At 41.3% G+C, this 20,102-nt stretch overlaps 1 protein-coding gene across 2 annotated transcripts in view; it reads left to right on the top strand.

Moving 5' to 3' along the window:
* The window catches only part of LOC124554711 (regulator of G-protein signaling 7), a 268,534-nt gene that overhangs the window by 118,401 nt on the left and 130,031 nt on the right, over positions 1–20,102 (top strand). The window lies entirely within an intron of this gene.

The following is a 20,102-nucleotide window of genomic DNA, read 5'->3' as shown; positions in this document are numbered from 1 at the left end:
TTCCTCGTGACCAGCACATCTAGAAACGGTAGTTTTTCGTCCTTTTCTTGTTCCATGTAAATTTTATGTTGGCATGGAGTCTGTTCAAGTGTCTTAGGAAGTCACCAAGCTGTTACTCATCATGACTCCACATAACGTACGTATAATTGACGTATCTGTACCACACCTTAGATTTACAAGGTACCAACTCTAGTGCCTGTGCTTCAAAATGTTCCATGAACAAGTTGACCACCACTGAACTAAGAGGACTACCCACGGGGGACACCTTCCAGCTCTTCGTAGAAGCTGCCATTCCACGTGAAATAGGTCTTGGTGATACATGCATCAGATAGCTTGGTAATATCTTGTGGGAAAATGGAACCAATGTGGCCCAGAAAAATTTGTGGTAAGGTCTTATGGGACCAAACTGCTGAGGTCATCAGTCTCTAAGCATATGCACTGCTTAATGTAACTTAAACTAACTTACGCCAAGAACAACACATACCCATGCCCGAGAGAGGTCTCGAACATCCGACGGGTATGAGCCGCGCGGACTGTGACAAGCGCCTCAGACCACGCAGCTAACCTGCGTGGCTGTGCTCCAGAGAATCGCAGAGTGGCACTTCGTTAACAAAGAAACAACATCAAAGCTGACCAGAATGTTGTTTGGTGCAAGTTTTATTTTCTTCAGCTTCTCAATAATATGTCCTGAGTCCTTTATGTATGTGCCAGTCTCCCCCACTTGTTGCTGGAGCAGAGAATCCAAGTGTTTTGGCAGTATATACATCGGTGAGCCAGGAGCGCTAACAATCGGGTGTCAGTGGAACGTTATTCGTATGGATCTTTGGTAATTCACACAGCCGAGGTGGAAGGGCTTCTGTGTTGCTCAGGTTCCTGTGTATGTCAGTTGGCAGAGAAGACGCCTTGTTTAACAGATTTGTATTCCATGTGATACACTGCGTTGGATCTGCACTTAGTTTTCGGTACGTCGGTGGATCTACTAGGTAGTTTGTCGGGTATGGTCTTTCTGCCACACATTCCCAGAGTGACAGACAGAATCGGCCATATGATTCGCAAACAGGCCATAAAGACTACTTAAAAATTGACAAAGAAGATTATAGAGTGAGTCAGACCGGCAAAGGAGAAAAGGGATCCGCTTGCAATGTGGGGAATATACCACATGCCATGCACATGCGGAAAAGTTTATGTTGGAATGACTGGACGATCAGTCGACAACAGGGTCACAGAACATAAGTGACATTGCAAGTTGGGGCTGGTGGAGAAATCAGCCGTGGCAGAGCACGCACTGTGTGAGACCGACCACTTAGTAAAATTCGCCGACACGGATGTTCTGGCTGTAGAGAAGAGTTATCACACCTGCTTGTTCAAAGAAGCTACAGAATTACAGAAACATGAGAATAGCTTCAAACAGAAAGAAGAGAGCCTCAAGGTAAACGGATCCTGGCTTCCCGTGCTGCAGCAAACGACGGTTGCAGGTAGCAAGAGGAGAACAGCTCCGGAAATGACTGCGGATTAGCCCTTGGATTTTGGCACACCAGGTACATATTGTCTGCGGACGCAAGCTTGGCTCCAATTCACCACCATCAATGGAGGGTGAAAGTTTAACAATGCCAGCCACTCGTGCTCAAAATGTCAGAAAAATCATCAGATGAATGACAGCCCAAGAACCCGAAACAGAAGCAAACAGGCAGTTTGTCAACAAGTGGCCACGTTAGCCTTAACAATTTTGCAGTGTATTGTTTGTCAGGCGAATCATTCAGCTTGCGATTAGTAAGCATTTAAGTAAGTTTGACAATGTAAAACGGTCATATTGTAATTTTATCTATATATCTATATACATACATTATCATCATAAACTTCGCACAACATTTAATATTTTGTTTGGTATCCTATTTTTTATGTTTACTGTTATTTCGTGTGCTGTATTAAATATTTATGGTTATTTTTCATATGTATGTATATACAGTCTCATATGTGTATGAATGAAATGTATGTAACTATAACACAAAAATAAAAATGAAACAATAAAAAAAAAATTTAAACTTTAAAAAAATATTTGTATTTCTTTATTCATCCTGTACATCGTGATTAAGAACATAGTTTGTACAAACGATATAGGATAAGCCAGTTTTGATATAGAACATACAAGTTTATAAATATTGTGAGTTAGAAAGCAGCGGTCAATACATGTTGAATACTGGTAACCTATAAAACAATAAGATGCTTGAAAGAATAGTATGTTAAGAATATTTTTGTGATCAATTGCACTATATTTTCTTGGTGCTTCAAAAACTCAGAAACAGAAGAGAAGGAGTGGTCAAACAAGCACTCTATTAGTTTAACGTTAAATTTATGTAACTTTTGTATCTGTTTCAGAAAGGATGGCATGTAATTATATAACATAGTGCTAATATGATACACTCCTCCCCTACAGATGTTTGTACTTACTGAATTGGCATGCAGGTAATGCTTCTGTCTCGTATCATGAGAGTGGAAATCACAATTATGCTTGAAGATATTTTCTCCTTTTAATATGCTTACTTGTATGAAGATAAGTACTTCATAAATATGTAAACAATATATAAACGAGGAATGAGCAGTATACCGAGACTCTTAAATAATGGTCCACATGAGTCTGTATTTAGCATGAGGTATTATTCTAACAATCTTTTTTGGTAGTCTGTATGTTTTTCTGCTACACATGGAGTTCCCCCAAAAGATAATTCCATACATCAGCAGTGAATGGATACTGCCATGGCACATTGAGACCACTGATGCCTGACTTGTAGTTTGTGAGAGGATTCTTACAGCATATGTAAATGTATTTAATGTAGATATGTATAACTAAAAATTTAGTCACATTCACAGATGAGACAGTGTTTCCGTCAATGTTAAAAACTGTTGTTATCAGGTGGAATTTCTGTGAAGTGTGAAAACTGACTGACACACATTTTTTTCGGAATTTATTATTAGCGTGTTTGTTCTGAACCATTGTGTTAAACCTTGTATTGCATCTGCAGCTGTTTTTTGTAGGCTGTCTTCATTACATTACTTAGTAAGGACATCTGTGTCATCTGCAGAAAGTACTGCTGTCCCTTTAGTTAATTTTTCTGCTACATTATTAACGTAAATAATGAAAAGAATGGACTCAAGGACTGACCCTTGAGGGACTCCATATCTAATTTTTTGTGCAGTACTATAAAAATTAGAAATTTTGTGCATTTTTATATCTTTATATTTTATTTTCGTGATGTGTTGACGATCTTGCAGGTAAGAGTGGATCCACCTGTTTGGCACGCCTTGTATTCCATAATTTCGTAGCTTCTGCAATAGGATGTCATGATCAGTTACATCAAAAGCTTCACTAAGGTCAAGGAATATGCCAGAAGCATGTTGCTCATTATCTACTGCAGTTAGAATTTCATCTAGGAGTATAAAAATAGCTGATTCTGTTGATCTGCCAGTTTTGAATCCATGTTGTGAATCACTTATTATCATTTCTTTATTTAGGAAGGCTGCTAGTCTTCTAAGAAACAGTTTTTCAACAACTTTGCCAAAGCCTGACAACACTGATACAGGCCTGTAGTTTGCAGCCTCATATTTGTCTCCTTTCTTGTACACTGGTGTTACTTTTGCTGTTTCTAGATTTGTCGGGAATATACCACTAATGGGTGATGAGTTTAAAATATCTATTAATGTTTGTATGACAAATACTGCACTTGCTTTGATGATAATATCTGGTATTTCAGCAGCACCTGCTGAATGTTTATTGAGTAATCTTTCTATAATCATAAATTATTCCTTAGGTTTTATTAGAGACAGAGAGCAAGTTGTTCAATAAATATTTGAATCTAAATGTAGTGTATTGCTGTCTGTTTGCGGGCTGTAATGATTAGTTATCAGATGTTGTGTTATATTTGAAGAGTAAGTGTTAAATTTATTAGCCACTTCAAATAGTCTTGTTCCTGGAATTTTCTCTCTGTTTGTCATTTTCCATCTTTGCTTTTGATATAACTTGTCTAAGAATTTTTTTATGTTCTTTAAAATAATTAATAAAACAGGATTTACAGTTTGGTTTGAGTCTTCATACAATTTTCTTTTCTTCTGGCACAATATTTTTATTCCTGTTGGGATTCATTTATTTAGATTGTGTGGAATTTATTACTGATTTTTATTTAGGAAAAGCTATTTAAAAGAAAATGTTTTGCCGGCTGTTGTTCTGTGCAGTTCTAGGCGCTTCAATCTGGAACCGCGTGACCGCTACAGTCACGGGTTCGAATCCTGCCTCGGGCATGGATGTGTGTGATGTCCGTAGGTTAGTTAGGTTTAAGTAGTTCTAAGTTCTAGGGGACTGATGACCACAGATGTTAAGTCCCATAGTGCACAGAGCCATTTGAACCAAGAAAATGTTTGAATATGGCCATAAATGTATCAAACTTGTCATCTGTGTTGTTTGACCTGTAAACATCATTTCAGTTTGCTCTTATCAAGAGAGAGCTAAAGTAATCTACATTTTCATCATTGAATTTTCTGACATTAGCTCTAGCTTTTTGAGAATTTATGTCTCCTGGAATCACTATTGTTGGTATTTGTGCTTACTGATCACTAAAACCAGTGTTTATAATTTGTGTCTTGTAGGGGTGTTGCAAAAGTACTAGTTATACCAGTTGGGTTGGTTACAGTTGGTTTCAAGTTAAGGGACTTCAGTAGAACTTTAATTTCATCTTTAAATTTATTGGGCTTGGAGGAATCAACATTGAATTCTCTGTACATGAAAATTTTTTCTTGATCGTGTTAACATTCTCTAACAGCTCTTCCATATTATTATAGAAAACTTTTTTATCCATAGTTCAGTTCGGTCGCAGCTTTCTACTTGTGGTTCCTGGGAATGGTAAACGGTCACTCACGTTCCCGCAATGGCACATTGGCCGGGCTCGTTCCAGGGCCCTATTCTGTATAGTTCATACTGATCGGTGTAGTAGGTTAGTCTCGGTAGTGACGTCATTTTCGGTTCCTTATCGAAATATCCTATTCAGTAAGCTTCTGAGACTTGTTACCGAATGGTCCTCCCACCGATTTTATGACCAGGGGTTTTGGATTTCGGTCTGGCCCTGTCGATCGGTGAGCTGTGGTTTATGTACACCTATAATTTGTTGTTTTAAATATATTTAGCGGTTTTAGCTTTGGATTTAGTGATTGTGTTACTAAAGAATCACCAGAGGACGCATCCGGTTGGAAAGTGAGTTTGTAATAGACTATTTTCCTTTGTTAGAAATATGGTTAGGTTAGGTTGTTACTGTGAATGATTAATCCAAAACACGTTTTCGGTCAATATTCTCTCAAAATACGTGTTATTTGTATGCAAATAAGAGTTTAAACATAATTAAATATCAAGACATCGGCTCTGCTTACGTATGTTACATGACTGTGAAATGACGGTACTAGTGCCTTTTTTGTCTACTTTTTCCCACAAATGGGTTAGTTAGTAATTATCGAAACGTGCTTACAACTTTCAAGTAACAATGGAAAGCAATTATGTGAAGCCTGATATTGGAAACCTTCCAAACAATCACGCATTTATGACTTACGCAGCGCCGTTTGGCAACGAAGTCAGCCTACGTTCCTCTACACAATACTACAAGAATTGAGCATAACCTGTCTGTCGTTTGGCGTGGCCAAGTGGTTAGCGCGCGGGAATGCAACATGTTCTGAGACATTGTAAATTAAGATTTTTTCTGAAATATTCGTTATTACTTACATGTAAGAGTGCACTTCCTCAATAATGACTTCTGTGTGTTTAAAGTACGAAATATGAAATTGCTGTGAGTGAAACAACCGACAGTGACTTTAGTATTTTTTCTTGTCAGAAATAATTCACCATTTTTTCCGAATATGTAGCGATTAGCGAGTACGCGGTTAGACAGGAATCTAAGAGCACAACTTAAATTACTGGAAATGTAACTAGCAGCAGTCATCTTCCTAATCTTGCTTGTCACAAGTATATATCTGCGATCGAATCCTCAACCACAGTAGACAGAGATGAAAGATCTCTGCCGTAATATTTTTAGTCTGTAGCACTATATACGAAACATTTTCATTCATGAGATGCATGTTATGAACTTCGACGAACTACAGGAGCTCTCGAAAACGCGTTTTTTTCCAGTTTTGTTTTTAAGACCCAAGTCGTTGACGCATCATATAGGGAAGTGGGCTACTTAATCATTTGGATCTCTAGAAGCGTGTTATAACCACATTCTGTTTATCTTCTTATTCTTTGAAACTCTCAGAATCAATTTTTCGGATGTTTTTATAGATGTATTAGTACAGTGTGGTACTACACACTATTACTAACCCATTTTCCGAAACGTAAAATCCAAAACACGTCATTGTGAAACAGAATAAGGTGACATAATGCGACATTTACGACAATCTGCAGAATAGAGTCAAATACGCTATTGTTATTATGCATGCATGGAAACATGCGGTCAGAGAAACTGTAAAATTTTTTATGCATTTCAGCTGAGAATCATGGAAATGGATATACTGCGCCTGATACTATTAAGGAGGAGGCAAGGGCGATGAAGGCGGGCACGTCGGCTCGATAGAATGCGGCGTCGTACCATATGGCAACGTAAACGCAATTTTCGGTACTTGAAAGAATAGCGCGCCTGTGTCGTCTGCTAGCCGCTTTGTGTTCGTGGCACTGTGCGCGCTGCAGTGCGCAAGCGCGGATCTGTGGCCGCGTGCTTTTGATTGGCTTGCGCAACACGAACCGACAACAGCGCTTCGGTTCTCTAGACCCGAGCGGTATCGCTGCCGCAATGCATACTGAATAACGCAGGGACTCTAATTCGAGTACTAGACCGTTCGGTGCTATTGAGTACCGAAACGATCGGCACGATGGCGGAAAGATACAGAATAGGCACCCAGCCTTGGTCCCGTTCTCCTCTGTCTCGGTCTCCCTCGGCTGGACTCGTCCTCCTTCGCATGGCCACTCGTCGCAGTTCCACTGCCGACTGCTCCTAGTTAGTTCAGTGTCGAGTTGTTTGTTTCATTCGCTGCGCACGCCTATTCTAGATCTGTTCTACATCTACATCTACATTTATACTCCGCAAGCCACCCAACGGTGTGTGGCGGAGGGCACTTTACGTACCACTGTCATTACCTCCCTTTCCTGTTCCAGTCGCGTATGGTTCGCGGGAAGAACGACTGTCTGAAATCCTCCGTGCGCGCTCTAATCTCTCTAATTTTACATTCATGATCTCCTCGGGAGGTATAAGTAGGGGGAAGCAATATATTCGATACCTCATCCAGAAACGCACCCTCTCGAAACCTGGCGAGCAAGCTACACCGCGATGCAGAGCGCCTCTCTTGCAGAGTCTGCCACTTGAGTTTATTAAACATCTCCGTAACGCTATCACGGTTACCAAATAACCCTGTGACGAAACGCACCGCTCTTCGTTGGATCTTCTCTATCTCCTCCGTCGACCCGATCTGGTACGGATCCCACACTGATGAGCAATACTCAAGTATAGGTCGAACGAGTGTTTTGTAAGCCACCTCCTTTGTTGGTGGACTACATTTTCTAAGCACTCTCCCAATGAATCTCAACCTGGTACCCGCCTTACCAACAATTAATTTTATATGATCATTCCACTTCAAATCGTTCCGCACGCATACTCCCAGATATTTTACAGACGTAACTGCTACCAGTGTTTGTTCCGCTATCATATAATCATACAATAAAGGATCCTTCTTTCTATGTATTCGCAATACATTACATTTGTCTATGTTAAGGGACAGTTGCCACTCCCTGCACCAAGTGCCTATCCGCTGCAGATCTTCCTGCATTTCGCTACAATTTTCTAATGCTGCAACTTCTCTGTATAATACAGCATCATCCGCGAAAAGCCGCATGGAACTTCCGACACTATCTACTAGGTCATTTATATATATTGTGAAAAGCAATGGTCCCATAACACTCCCCTGTGGCACGCCAGAGGTTACTTTAACGTCTGTAGACGTCTCTCCATTGATAACAACATGCTGTGTTCTGTTTGCTAAAAACTCTTCAATCCAGCCACACAGCTGGTCTGATATTCTGTAGGCTCTTACTTTGTTTATCAGGCGACAGTGCGGAACTGTATCGAACGCCTTCCGGAAGTCAAGAAAAATAGCATCTACCTGGGAGCCTGTATCTAATATTTTCTGGGTCTCATGAACAAATAAAGCGAGTTGGGTCTCACACGATCGCTGTTTCCGGAATCCATGTTGATTCCTACATAGTAGATTCTGGGTTTCCAAAAACGACATGATACTCGAGCAAAAACCTTTTCTGAATTATGGACTTTGGTTCTTTTCGTATTCTATTCAGTGTCCACGACTGGCATTTAAAATGTATTTTATTATTACGTAAATTACATAAAAATTACGTGGTATGTAATACATACATCTTTTCAGGTAACAAAAGGGCATATCAGCTTACTTCACTATTCCGATAAACAGCAGAAGACATACCTATAAAACAACAAGTTTTTGTTAAAACACATGCGAAGGAAGTCGGGGACGACACATACGAGTGGCCATTTTTCGTCTTTTTTTGATCCAAAGTAAAACAGCATGATCATTGTTATGGAAGACAGACCGACTTACAACTGAATGAAGCCTGTGCTCCATAGTCGAGTGTCTGGTGTCACTTTTTGTATAGAGAATACGGTAACTTCTACAATATTATTTCAGTGGTACTGGGTGGCGCAGGAAAAATCGGCCCCAAGTGCTAGACTGCCCATTGTCGCCCACATAGTCATCTATTGTTTCTAAGTTGTTGTTTGCATTAGCTTATTTGTTATTTCTTCACTGCCTAATTATTACATGTTTATCTATTCTGCTCGTAGTGGTCAACAAATCGTGCGTAACTGGCGAGCAGTCTGTACTCAGGAACGGTTTTTCTTGCGCCACCTTATATTATTTCAGCCATATAACGCTACAGTTGGCTAAACAAGAGGTTTTGCAGAATCACGAAAATTACTTCTACAAGTGTGTGCGAATGTGTAATGAATAAAACCTCTGTAGTCCAGAGGGGAGGCGTCTTCCATCTTCAGTCACCCATGCTGATAATTTTCAATTTTTCGTAAGAACCAGGTACCATGCACAAATAACAGTTAACGAGTAAAAATAAACGGTTCCCAAAAAAGAGCAATCACCAGTGAACTAGTTCCCAAGGATGAACGAGTTTGCCCATCTCTACTACATATACAGATGATAACTGTATTTTGATTAGGCAGTTCTACTATTGACAGTTTCACGTCTCTTTCTGTGAATAAGCTGTCAGACTTGGTTATATTTTTGAACTCTATATTTTCTCAGACATATATGCAGCTACCACCATGCCTGAATATTTTTCTACAAAATGTGCCTGCTAATTTGAGCAGATATAGGTGCGTTACAAAAAAATGGCTGTGAGCACTATGGGACTTAACTTTTGAGGTCATCAGTCCCCTAGAACTTAGAACTACTTAAATCTAACTAACCTAAGGACATCACACACATCCATGCCCGAGGCAGGATTCGAACCTGCGACCGTAGCGGTCGCGCGGTTCCAGACTGTAGCGCCCAGAACCGCTCGGCCACACCGGCCGGTGGTGCGTTACATCTAACATGTCTCTGTTCAACAAGTGGTCAGTGAAACATGAAACAAAAATATAACTTAAATTGTTTAGCAAGATTTCTATTTCATTCAGCGTGTTGGAAAGAGACTGAATATTCTGGTGGAGCAATTTTAAGTTTGAACTAGGGATTTTATTGAGTCTTGCTTGACCACTTACCTCTTTTTTCATCTATCATTGTAAGATAAAAAAATTCTTCGTTTCGAGAGGTGGGTGAATCCTTCTTGTTATCTGTTTAGCTGGCATCTGGGTCCTGCATTTTTTGTGCTGTGGTGCTTCTAATTACACTGAAGAGCCAAAGAAACTGGTACACCTGCCTAGTATCGTGTAGGGCCCTTCGAGCACGCAGAAGTGCCGCAACACGACGTGGTATGTACTCCACTTACGTCTGAAATGGTGCTGGAGGGAATTGACACAATGAATCCTGCAGGGCTGTCCATAAATCCCTAAGAGTACAAGGGGGTGGTGATCTCTTCTGAACAGTACGTTTGAAGGCATCCCAGATATGCTCAATAATGTTCATACCAGGGGAGTTTGGTGGCCAGCGGAAGTGCTTACACTCTGAAGAATGTTCCTGGAGCCACTCTGTAGCAATTCTGGATGTGTGGGGTGTCGCATTGTCCTGCTGGAATTGCCCAAGCCCGTCAGAATGCGCAGTCAGGGTTGCCACAAGTTCTGGAAAGCAGGGAGTATCACGGAATTTCAAATGTATCAGAGAAATTTGGAAAAAAGCTGGAAAAATATCTTTTTGCCTCAGCAGATGAAATGGTTTGTTTACTGAGATATCATGCATCGTCGCTGGCTGGCCGCCACTTCCCTACTCCCTCATTCCTATTGCTTCTCCCCTCCCTACTACTCCACTCAGCTTGGAGTCAATGTCGCCACCACTTCCCATCTGTCGAGCAGTTGCCGAAGAGAGGCAGGGAGACGTGATTTGTGGTTGGTTTGGATCTGATTCTCAGAGACTGTAGGCACAGCGGCCTGAGACTGCGGTCATGTGTGCGTGAGTTGTGTCTGAGTCATTGTGTGAATGTGTGTGTGCTCCCGTTTTCTGACAAAGGCTATGGCCGAAAGTTTAGTTCTGAGAGTGTGATTATCTTTTCTATGTGCCTGTCTGCGGCTCAGAGATCATCTTAACAGTAAGTTGCTACGTATCCCTTTAATATTGTTGCTCAGAGCATTTGCGCAAATTATCTGTTGCATGGTTTTATCACCGCAGTCTCATTTCAACGTGTTGTCTGTGATTCATGAATGAGTGGATTTCCACGATGGGCCAAAACCGCAGGCAATTACTGTGGGTGTCTCTAACGGATCGGGCCTGCCGCTCTCGAGCCCGTCGTCTTCCACCATTGTGCAGGCCCTTCCCATTGGATCTAGTCTCACCGATCTGTCCGCAGGATGGGACTGTTTGTGTGTGGTGTAATGCGGCGGATTTTCGAGTCTCGGTCCGGCACACAGTTTTAATCTGCCAGGAAGTTTTATATCAGAGCACACTCCACTACAGAGTGTAAATCTGATTCTGGAAACATCTCCCAGGCTGTGTCTAAGCCATGTCTCCACAATATCCTTCCTTCCAGGAGTGCTAGTTCTGCAAGGTTCGCAGAAGAGCTTCTGTGAATTTTGGAAAGTAGGACATCTACATCTACATCTACATCTACATTGATACTCCGCAAGCCACCCAACGGTGTGTGGCGGAGGGCACTTTACGTGCCACTGTCATTACCTCCCTTTCCTGTTCCAGTCGCGTATGGTTCGCGGGAAGAACGACTGTCTGAAAGCCTCCGTGCGCGCTCTAATCTCTCTAATTTTACATTCATGATCTCCTCGGGAGGTATAAGTAGGGGGAAGCAATATATTCGATACCTCATCCAGAAACGCACCCTTTCGAAACCTGGCGAGCAAGTTACACCGCGATGCAGAGCGCCTCTCTTGCAGAGTCTGCCACTTGAGTTTATTAAACATCTCCGTAACGCTATCACGGTTACCAAATAACCCGGTAACGAAACGCGCCGCTCTTCTTTGGATCTTCTCTATCTCTTCCGTCAACCCGACCTGGTACGGATCCCACACTGATGAGCAATACTCAAGTATAGGTCGAACGAGTGTTATGTAAGCCACCTCCTTTGTTGATGGACTACATTTTCTAAGCACTCTCCCAATGAATCTCAACCTGGTACCCGCCTTACCAACAATTAATTTTATATGATCATTCCACTTCAAATCGTTCCGCACGCATACTCCCAGATATTTTACAGACGTAACTGTACCAGTGTTTGTTCCGCTATCATATAATCATACAATAAAGGATCCTTCTTTCTATGTATTCGCAAAACATTACATTTGTCTATGTTAAGGGTCAGCTGCCACTCCCTGCACCAAGTGCCTATCCGCTGCAGATCTTCCTGCATTTCGCTACAATTTTCTAATGCTGCAACTTCTCTGTATACTACAGCATCATCCGTGAAAAGCCGCATGGAACTTCCGACACTATCTACTAAGTCATTTACATATATTGTGAAAAGCAATGGTCCCATAACACTCCCCTGTGGCACGCCAGAGGTTACTTTAACGTCTGTAGACGTCTCTCCATTGATAACAACATGCTGTGTTCTGTTTGCTAAAAACTCTTCAATCCAGCCACACAGCTGGTCTGATATTCCGTAGGCTCTTACTTTGTTTATCAGGCGACAGTGCGGAACTGTATCGAACGCCTTCCGGAAGTCAAGAAAAATAGCATCTACCTGGGAGCCTGTATCTAATATTTTCTGGGTCTCATGAACAAATAAGGCGAGTTGGGTCTCACACGATCGCTGCTTCCGGAATCCATGTTGATTCCTACATAGTAGATTCTGGGTTTCCAGAAATGACATGATACGCGAGCAAAAAACATGTTCTAAAATTCTACAAGAGATCGACGTAAGAGATATAGGTCTATAGTTTTGCGCATCTGCTCGACGACCCTTCTTAAAGACTGGGACTATCTGTGCTCTTTTCCAATCATTTGGAACCCTCCGTTCCTCTAGAGACTTGCGGTACACGGCTGTTAGAAGGGGGGCAAGTTCTTTCGCGTACTCTGTGTAGAATCGAAATGGTATCCCGTCAGGTCCAGTGGACTTTCCTCTATTGAGTGATTCCAGTTGCTTTTCTATTCCTTGGACACTTATTTCGATGTCAGCCATTTTTTCGTTTGTGCGAGGATTTAGAGAAGGAACTGCAGTGCGGTCTTCCTCTGTGAAACAGCTTTGGAAAAAGGTGTTTAGTATTTCAGCTTTACGCGTGTCATCCTCTGTTTCACTGCCATCATCATCCCAGAGCGTCTGGATATGCTGTTTCGAGCCACTTACTGACTTAACGTAAGACCAGAACTTCCTAGGATTTTCTGTCAAGTCGGTACATAGAATTTTACTTTCGAATTCACTGAACGCTTCACGCATAGCCCTCCTTTCGCTAACTTTGACATCGTTTAACTTCTGTTTGTCTGAGAGGTTCTGGCTGCGTTTAAATTTGCAGTGAAGCTCTCTTTGCTTTCGTAGTAGTTTCCTAACTTCGTTGTTGAACCACGGTGGGTTTTTCCCGTCCCTCACAGTTTTACTCGGCACGTACCTGTCTAAAACGCATTTTACGATTGCCTTGAACTTTTTCCATAAACACTCAACATTGTCAGTGTCGGAACAGAAATTTTCGTTTTGATCTGTTAGGTAGTCTGAAATCTGCCTTCAATTACTCTTGCTAAACAGATAAACCTTCCTCCCTTTTTTTATATTCCTATTAACTTCCATATTCAGGGATGCTGCAACGTCCTTATGATCACTGATTCCCTGTTCTGTACATACAGAATCGAAAAGTTCGGGTCTGTTTGTTATCAGTAGGTCCAAGATGTTATCTCCACGAGTCGGTTCTCTGTTTAATTGCTCGAGGTAATTTTCGGAGTGCACTCAGTATAATGTCACTCGATGCTCTGTCCCTACCACCCGTCCTAAACATCTGAGTGTCCCAGTCTATATCTGGTAAATTGAAATCTCCACCTAAGACTGTAACATGCTGAGAAAATGTATGTGAAATGTATTCCAAATTTTCTCTCAGTTGTTCTGCCACTAATGCTGCTGAGTCGTGAGGTCGGTAAAAGGAGCCAATCATTAACCTAGTTCGGTTGTTTAGTGTAACCTCCACCCATAATAATTCACAGGAACTATCCACTTCTACTTCACTACAGGATAAACTACTACTAACAGCGACGAACACTCCACCACCGGTTGCATGCAATCTATCCTTTCTAAACACCGTCTGTACCTTTGTAAAAATTTCGGCAGAATTTATCTCTGGCTTAAGCCAGCTTTCTGTACCTATAACGATTTCAGCTTCGGTGCTTTCTATCAGCGCTTGAAGTTCCGGTACTTTACCAACGCAGCTTCGACAGTTGACAATTACAATACCGATTGCTGCTTGGTCCCCGCATGTCCTGACTTTGCCCCGCACCCGTTGAGGCTGTTGCCCTTTCTGTACTTGCCCAAGGCCATCTAACCTAAAAAACCGCCCAGCCCACACCACACAACCCCTGCTACCCGTGTAGCCGCTTGTTGCGTGTAGTGGACTCCTGACCTATCCAGCGGAACCCGAAACCCCACCACCCTATGGCGCAAGTCGAGGAATCTGCAGCCCACATGGTCGCAGAACCGTCTCAGCCTCTGATTCAGACCCTCCACTCGGCTCTGTACCAAAGGTCCGCAGTCAGCCCTGTCGACGATGCTGCAGATGGTGAGCTCTGCTTTCATCCCGCTAGCGAGACTGGCAGTCTTCACCAAATCAGATAGCCGCCGGAAGCCAGAGAGGATTTCCTCCGATCCATAGCGACACACATCATTGGTGCCGACATGAGCGACCACCTGCAGATGGGTGCACCCTGTACCCTTCATGGCATCCGGAAGGACTCTTTCCACATCTGGAATGACTCCCCCCGGTATGCACACGGAGTGCACATTGGTTTTCTTCCCCTCTCTTGCTGCCATTTCCCTAAGGGGCCCCATTACGCGCCTGACGTTGGAGCTCCCAACTACCAGTAAGCCCACCCTCTGCAACTGCCCGGATCTTGCAGACTGAGGGGCAACCTCTGGAACAGGACAAACAGCCATGTCAGGCTGAAGATCAGTATCAGCCTGAGACTGAGCCTGAAACCGGTTCGTCAGACAAACTGGAGAGGCTTTCCGTTCAGCCCTCCGGAATGTCTTTCGCCCCCTGCCACACCTTGAAACGACCTCCCACTCTACCACAGGTGAGGGATCAGCCGCAATGCGGGCAGTATCCCGGGCAACCACAGTCGTAGTCCAATCAGGGGATGCGTGGGACGAGCTGGCCGTCCCCGACAAACCCCCATCCGGACCCCCACAGTGATGCCCATTGGCAACAGCCTCAAGCTGTGTGACCGAAGCCAACACTGCCTGAAGCTGGGAGCGAAGGGATGCCAACTCAGCCTGCATCCGAACACAGCAGTTGCAGTCCCTATCCATGCTAAAAACTGTTTTACAAAGAACGTCTGAACTAATCTACAGAGAGCGCAAACAAATCGACAAAATTTAAATGGTTATTAAAACACAAGATTGCCTAGTAAATGCAGTAATGCTGCTACTTGCGCACTGCTGACACTGCTCGGCGGCGGAAGGAGACTAAGCGAAATTACACTATTCAGGTAATAAAACGCGATGCTACACTCTCAAATACTATAATACGCCCGAAATTTATGAATTAAACAATGCAAGTACCAAAAACACGCAAAGAAATTAAGAATTAAACTATGTAACAAATGAGTGAGCTAGGAGTATACGACTTGCTGCTCAGCTGCTTATCCAACGGCGGCAGGGAGCACACTGACTGTGACCAACCGACACTGGCCGTTCAAAACAAAAACAGTAGACAAACGACGAGGTAATGGCGGATGTAAAGTTGTGAGGACGAGGTATGAGTCGTGCTTGGGTAGCTCAGATGGTAGAGCACTTGCCTGCGAAAGGCAAAGGTCTCAAGTTCGAGTCTCGGTCCGGCACACAGTTTTAATCTGCCAGGAAGTTTCATATCAGCGCACACTCCGCTGCAGAGTGAAAAGCTCATTCTGGAAGTATTGGTCCTATTACTGATTTGGAGAACACTTGGTAAGACGTTGTATATGTTTTCAAAAATGTTGTATGAGTCTTTAGCATCGTTTGACCCAGACATTACCGGTAATAAAACAGTATCACTCGCAGTGAAGTCTTCAGCCTATTTATCAGTTCCATTAAAAAGTTCGCGGAGAGGACCGTTTGGCTTAATAAAACTTCGAATGTCATGAAGTTTTCTTCCAGAATGTTTCTACGTTGTCTGCCTTGACTGTCACTATCAAGACTGTCGGCTTCCGTACTGGATCCCTCGACTCGGATTTTTGATTCGTATGTTTATGTGCTTTATCTTCCAGAACTCAATGGCGTCGTTAACAACAGTTTTGTTTTCGCTGGTTGGCATGTAAACACTGTCTTTAGTTACTTACATGTTGCATTGCCTTTTTGCTAACTGTCATCAGAACAGTTCCTTTATCTGGAAGTCCATTTACTTGTTATGATGCATTTTTCCTCGTTGGCGTTACTACTGGGTACACATAACATGAATTTACCTTCGTTTGCGGTTTTAAATTACCTGCGTTCGACGCACTTTTTACTGCACAGCACTTTTCATTGGTTATATATTTGCTTAGTTTTTCCTCTAGTTCACTGATTTTCGCTAACAGAGCCTCTCTCCCCTCTTGCAGCACTTTAGTTATTTCGTCTTTCGATGCTGACAATCAGTTTTTGGTCGCCATGTGGCACGACAACATAGTTCTTCGTTTTCGATCGTGTAGACATACCTTTACTGTTATTTACTTTAAACCCACACGAGTAGTACAAATTGTCTTTGTCGCCACCATTTTTTAGACGCTTTGTCCATAATAAACTAGAATTTATAACAGTTTTCGTGAGCTGCAAATTCGTAACGATTCTACTCTACGCCATCTTTAATCGTACATATCTAAAACAAAATAGTTTCAAATAAAAAAATATTGAAAAACTTTTACAAAATAAAACAAAAAGCTACCTGCACGCATGTGGCATTGACGTAGTGATGAAGCATGTGTGCTCTGAGTGGAACAAATTACAAAAAAATATATAGAAAAGTAATTACAAAAGCAAAATTACTAAGTAATGATAAATTAATAAGAAAATCAGGCAATAAATCAAAAACTATTTGGGAAATTGTGAAAAGGGAAACAGGTAAGGGCCTCAAGGATCAGGAAATAGTACCCAAAAATAGTGAAAATATTGAATTAAAAATGAAACTCTGGCAAATTACATTAATAATTACTTTTTAAGTGTACCAGTGTCATTAAGTAAAAACTTTACTAAACATGAGAAATTAACAGCCCCAAAAGTAGACAGTAGTATGTTGTTAACTCCCACAAATTATAATGAAATATTAAAGATGATAAAGAGTCTAAAATCAAAAATGCCTACAGGTGTGGATGAAGTGCCTGTGTCAATAATAAAAAAAGTTGCCCAATAAATTATAAAGCCCCTAGTACATATTGCCAATTTGTCTTTCAGCGAAGGTGTGTTTCCTGAGAGGTTTAAAATCTCTAAAGGTTAGACCTCTGTTTAAAAAAGGAGATCCATACAAGGTAGAAAATTATAGAACAATATCCCTTCTCCAATCATTTTCAAAAATTCTAGAGAAATTAATGAAAACCAGACTCATAAATCTCTTAGATGCTCACAAACTTCTAAACTGCAATCAACATGGCTTTCACTCAGGCCACAGCACAGAATCAGCTATCCATGCCTATACCAAAGAGATTGTCAGGAGTCTCGACATTAAAACATGTGTAGTGGGAATTAACTTAGATTTATCTAAAGCTTTTGATACAGTAAATCTCAAAATTCTGGTAAACAAGATGGAGGCAATAGGTGTAAGGGGAGTTGTGAAGCAGTGGTTTGAATCTTACCTTCAAGATAGAACTCAGGTGGTAGAAATCATCGCAGAACATAAAAATCAGAAAATCAAGTGGGTCTCAGATGCAAAGAAATTGGAAATAGGTGTCCCACAGGGCAGTGTTCTTGGTCCCTTACTATTCTTGCTTTATATAAATGACATAAAAAATCCTAATATTTCTGCCAAAATAATGTTGTTCGCAGATGACACTAGCATAATTATAAGTGATGATAAAAAATCATTAACCACCACAACTGATATAGTCCTGAAATATATTCAACATTGGTTTAATGCTAATGAGTTAGCACTTAATCTAAGTAAAACAAATTATATACAGTATGGCAAGGCAACTCAAGATATGGACCTCCAGTTAAAACTAATGGAGAAGAAGATAGAGAGTGTACAATCCACAAAGTTTTTGGGCATGCACATTGATCAAAACTTAAGCTGGAAAGACCATCTTAAGTACTTATCCCACAGGCTCAATTCGGCATGTTTTACATTGAGGATATTATCTAGAGTATGCAGCACAGTCTGTACTAGACTAGTGTATTTTGCTTACTTTCAGTCCATTGTGTCTTACTGCATAGTGTTCTGGGGTATAACTAAATCAAGCTTAACAGATATCTTCAAATTTCAGAAAAGAGCTATACGAATCATAACACATAACTCTCCAAGAACTCATTGTAGGCCCCTTTTCAAAGAACTGCAAATACTCACAATACCATCACTGTATATTTTTAAAAATCTACGTACAAATGAGGACTGCCATAATTATAATACTAGAATTCGTAAGAATTTGTATGTAGAAAGGGTAAGGACAAAACAAACGCAAAAGCATGTAAGTTATTTTGGAATAAAACTCTACAATGCTCTGCCAGTGTACATGAAGGCAATAATAGATGAAGTAAAATTTAAGACTGAGCTTAAAAATTACCTTTTAAGCAAAACTTTCTATGACGTAGATGAGTACTTTGATTGTGTGTAAATTTATTGCCAAAAATTTTAATTTATATGTCTAAATTTGTACTTTTAAAAAATGCCTTGAAAGTGATATTCCATTATTATGTCTGTAGTACTTGTACTAGTATGATAACTTTGTGGTGACAATTCCTACATCATGTAAATGATATACAGGAAGATAATAAAATGAAATGAAATGAAAATGAAACACAGGACAGGTTCAATCATGAAAGGCAGGTATCTGTAGAGGAACCAGACTAATGATGCACAACTCTGCAGTTGGTTCGAAAGACAATAAAAAAAAACCCATACCAGATCAGTCGTCCCTAGAGTCGACAAAAATCTACATTGGTTGCCAAGCTGTGGCTGTCTAATGTCGGAACTGTGGTAGAGTAAAAGCAAGGAACCAGAATGAAAAATGCACAAAAAAAGGTGAATGTGTCCTGGGCAGAGTTAGGGGTGCAAAAGAAGGGAAGCAGCTTTTTGATTTAATCTGGCAGCTTCAAAGTCATTTAAATCAACATATCTTGACATGGCTGCACTTTTATTATGAGTTAACCGTACTTCCCCTGCACAGTGAGCTCTCTTAGCTGCAAGGTGTTGGCACACTTGCATCTTGGAATTTATAGGCTAAAGTCTGTGATCCTGTAGCCAAAATCCAAATTATTTGCCAGCCATAATAAACAACACATAATAATATACATGTAATAGCATAAATGTTTTCCTGGGGGGGGGGGGGGGTGGGGGGGGGGGGTGGGGGGGGGGATAAAATTTCTGGGGGTGAATTTGTTCCTTAGGGGACACTAAGACAGTTTTTTGATCTTTGGTTTGTTGGGGGGGGGGGGGGGGGGGGGAGCCTTGATTTTTTCCCCCGAGGGGATCATTTCTGCCCCAAACTCACCTCCTGTAACATGTATGTTGAGAGGTGTAAGAACAAACAAACACAGATGTATGTGCTTCTAGAGAGGGGGATGCATCCACAATAGGAAGTATCCTAGAGTCGGGATGCATGCATCCTAAACTTTAATGACATGTTGTGTCATACAGCACAACATGACAAATGCCACGTTGGATGCCATTATAGCACGTGGCATGTTATACGACATGAAGTCATGTGTCACGTTTCTTTACTTGACACACTGATTTATATTAGATTTTAGGGGTACTAATACTAGCAAGTAAAAAATTGTGAATATGCCAGGATATTTTGATTTAAATCTCTTTGAAGCTTCCAGAGAAGTTGGAAAGCTAGTCCCTGTCTTTTACATCCCCAACTCTACCCAGGACATATCTGCTTTTTTGTCATTTATATATGTTTATATGTGAAATTATATGAAACAAAGCATTTGAGTGTGAGGCACAGAATGTTTTTTCTTCCTTTTTTTAAACAAAACTGCTTCATAAATCTTAAAAAGCTATTATATATGTTCCATATAGATATGTTTTCTGTCCACTCCATGTCAGATAGTGTTGCTGTCCAAGAAACCAACT

This window comes from Schistocerca americana, chromosome X, assembly GCF_021461395.2.
Source record: "Schistocerca americana isolate TAMUIC-IGC-003095 chromosome X, iqSchAmer2.1, whole genome shotgun sequence".
In the NCBI taxonomy this organism is placed as follows: domain Eukaryota; kingdom Metazoa; phylum Arthropoda; class Insecta; order Orthoptera; family Acrididae; genus Schistocerca; species Schistocerca americana.
This window is presented reverse-complemented; position numbering and strand designations above follow the sequence as displayed.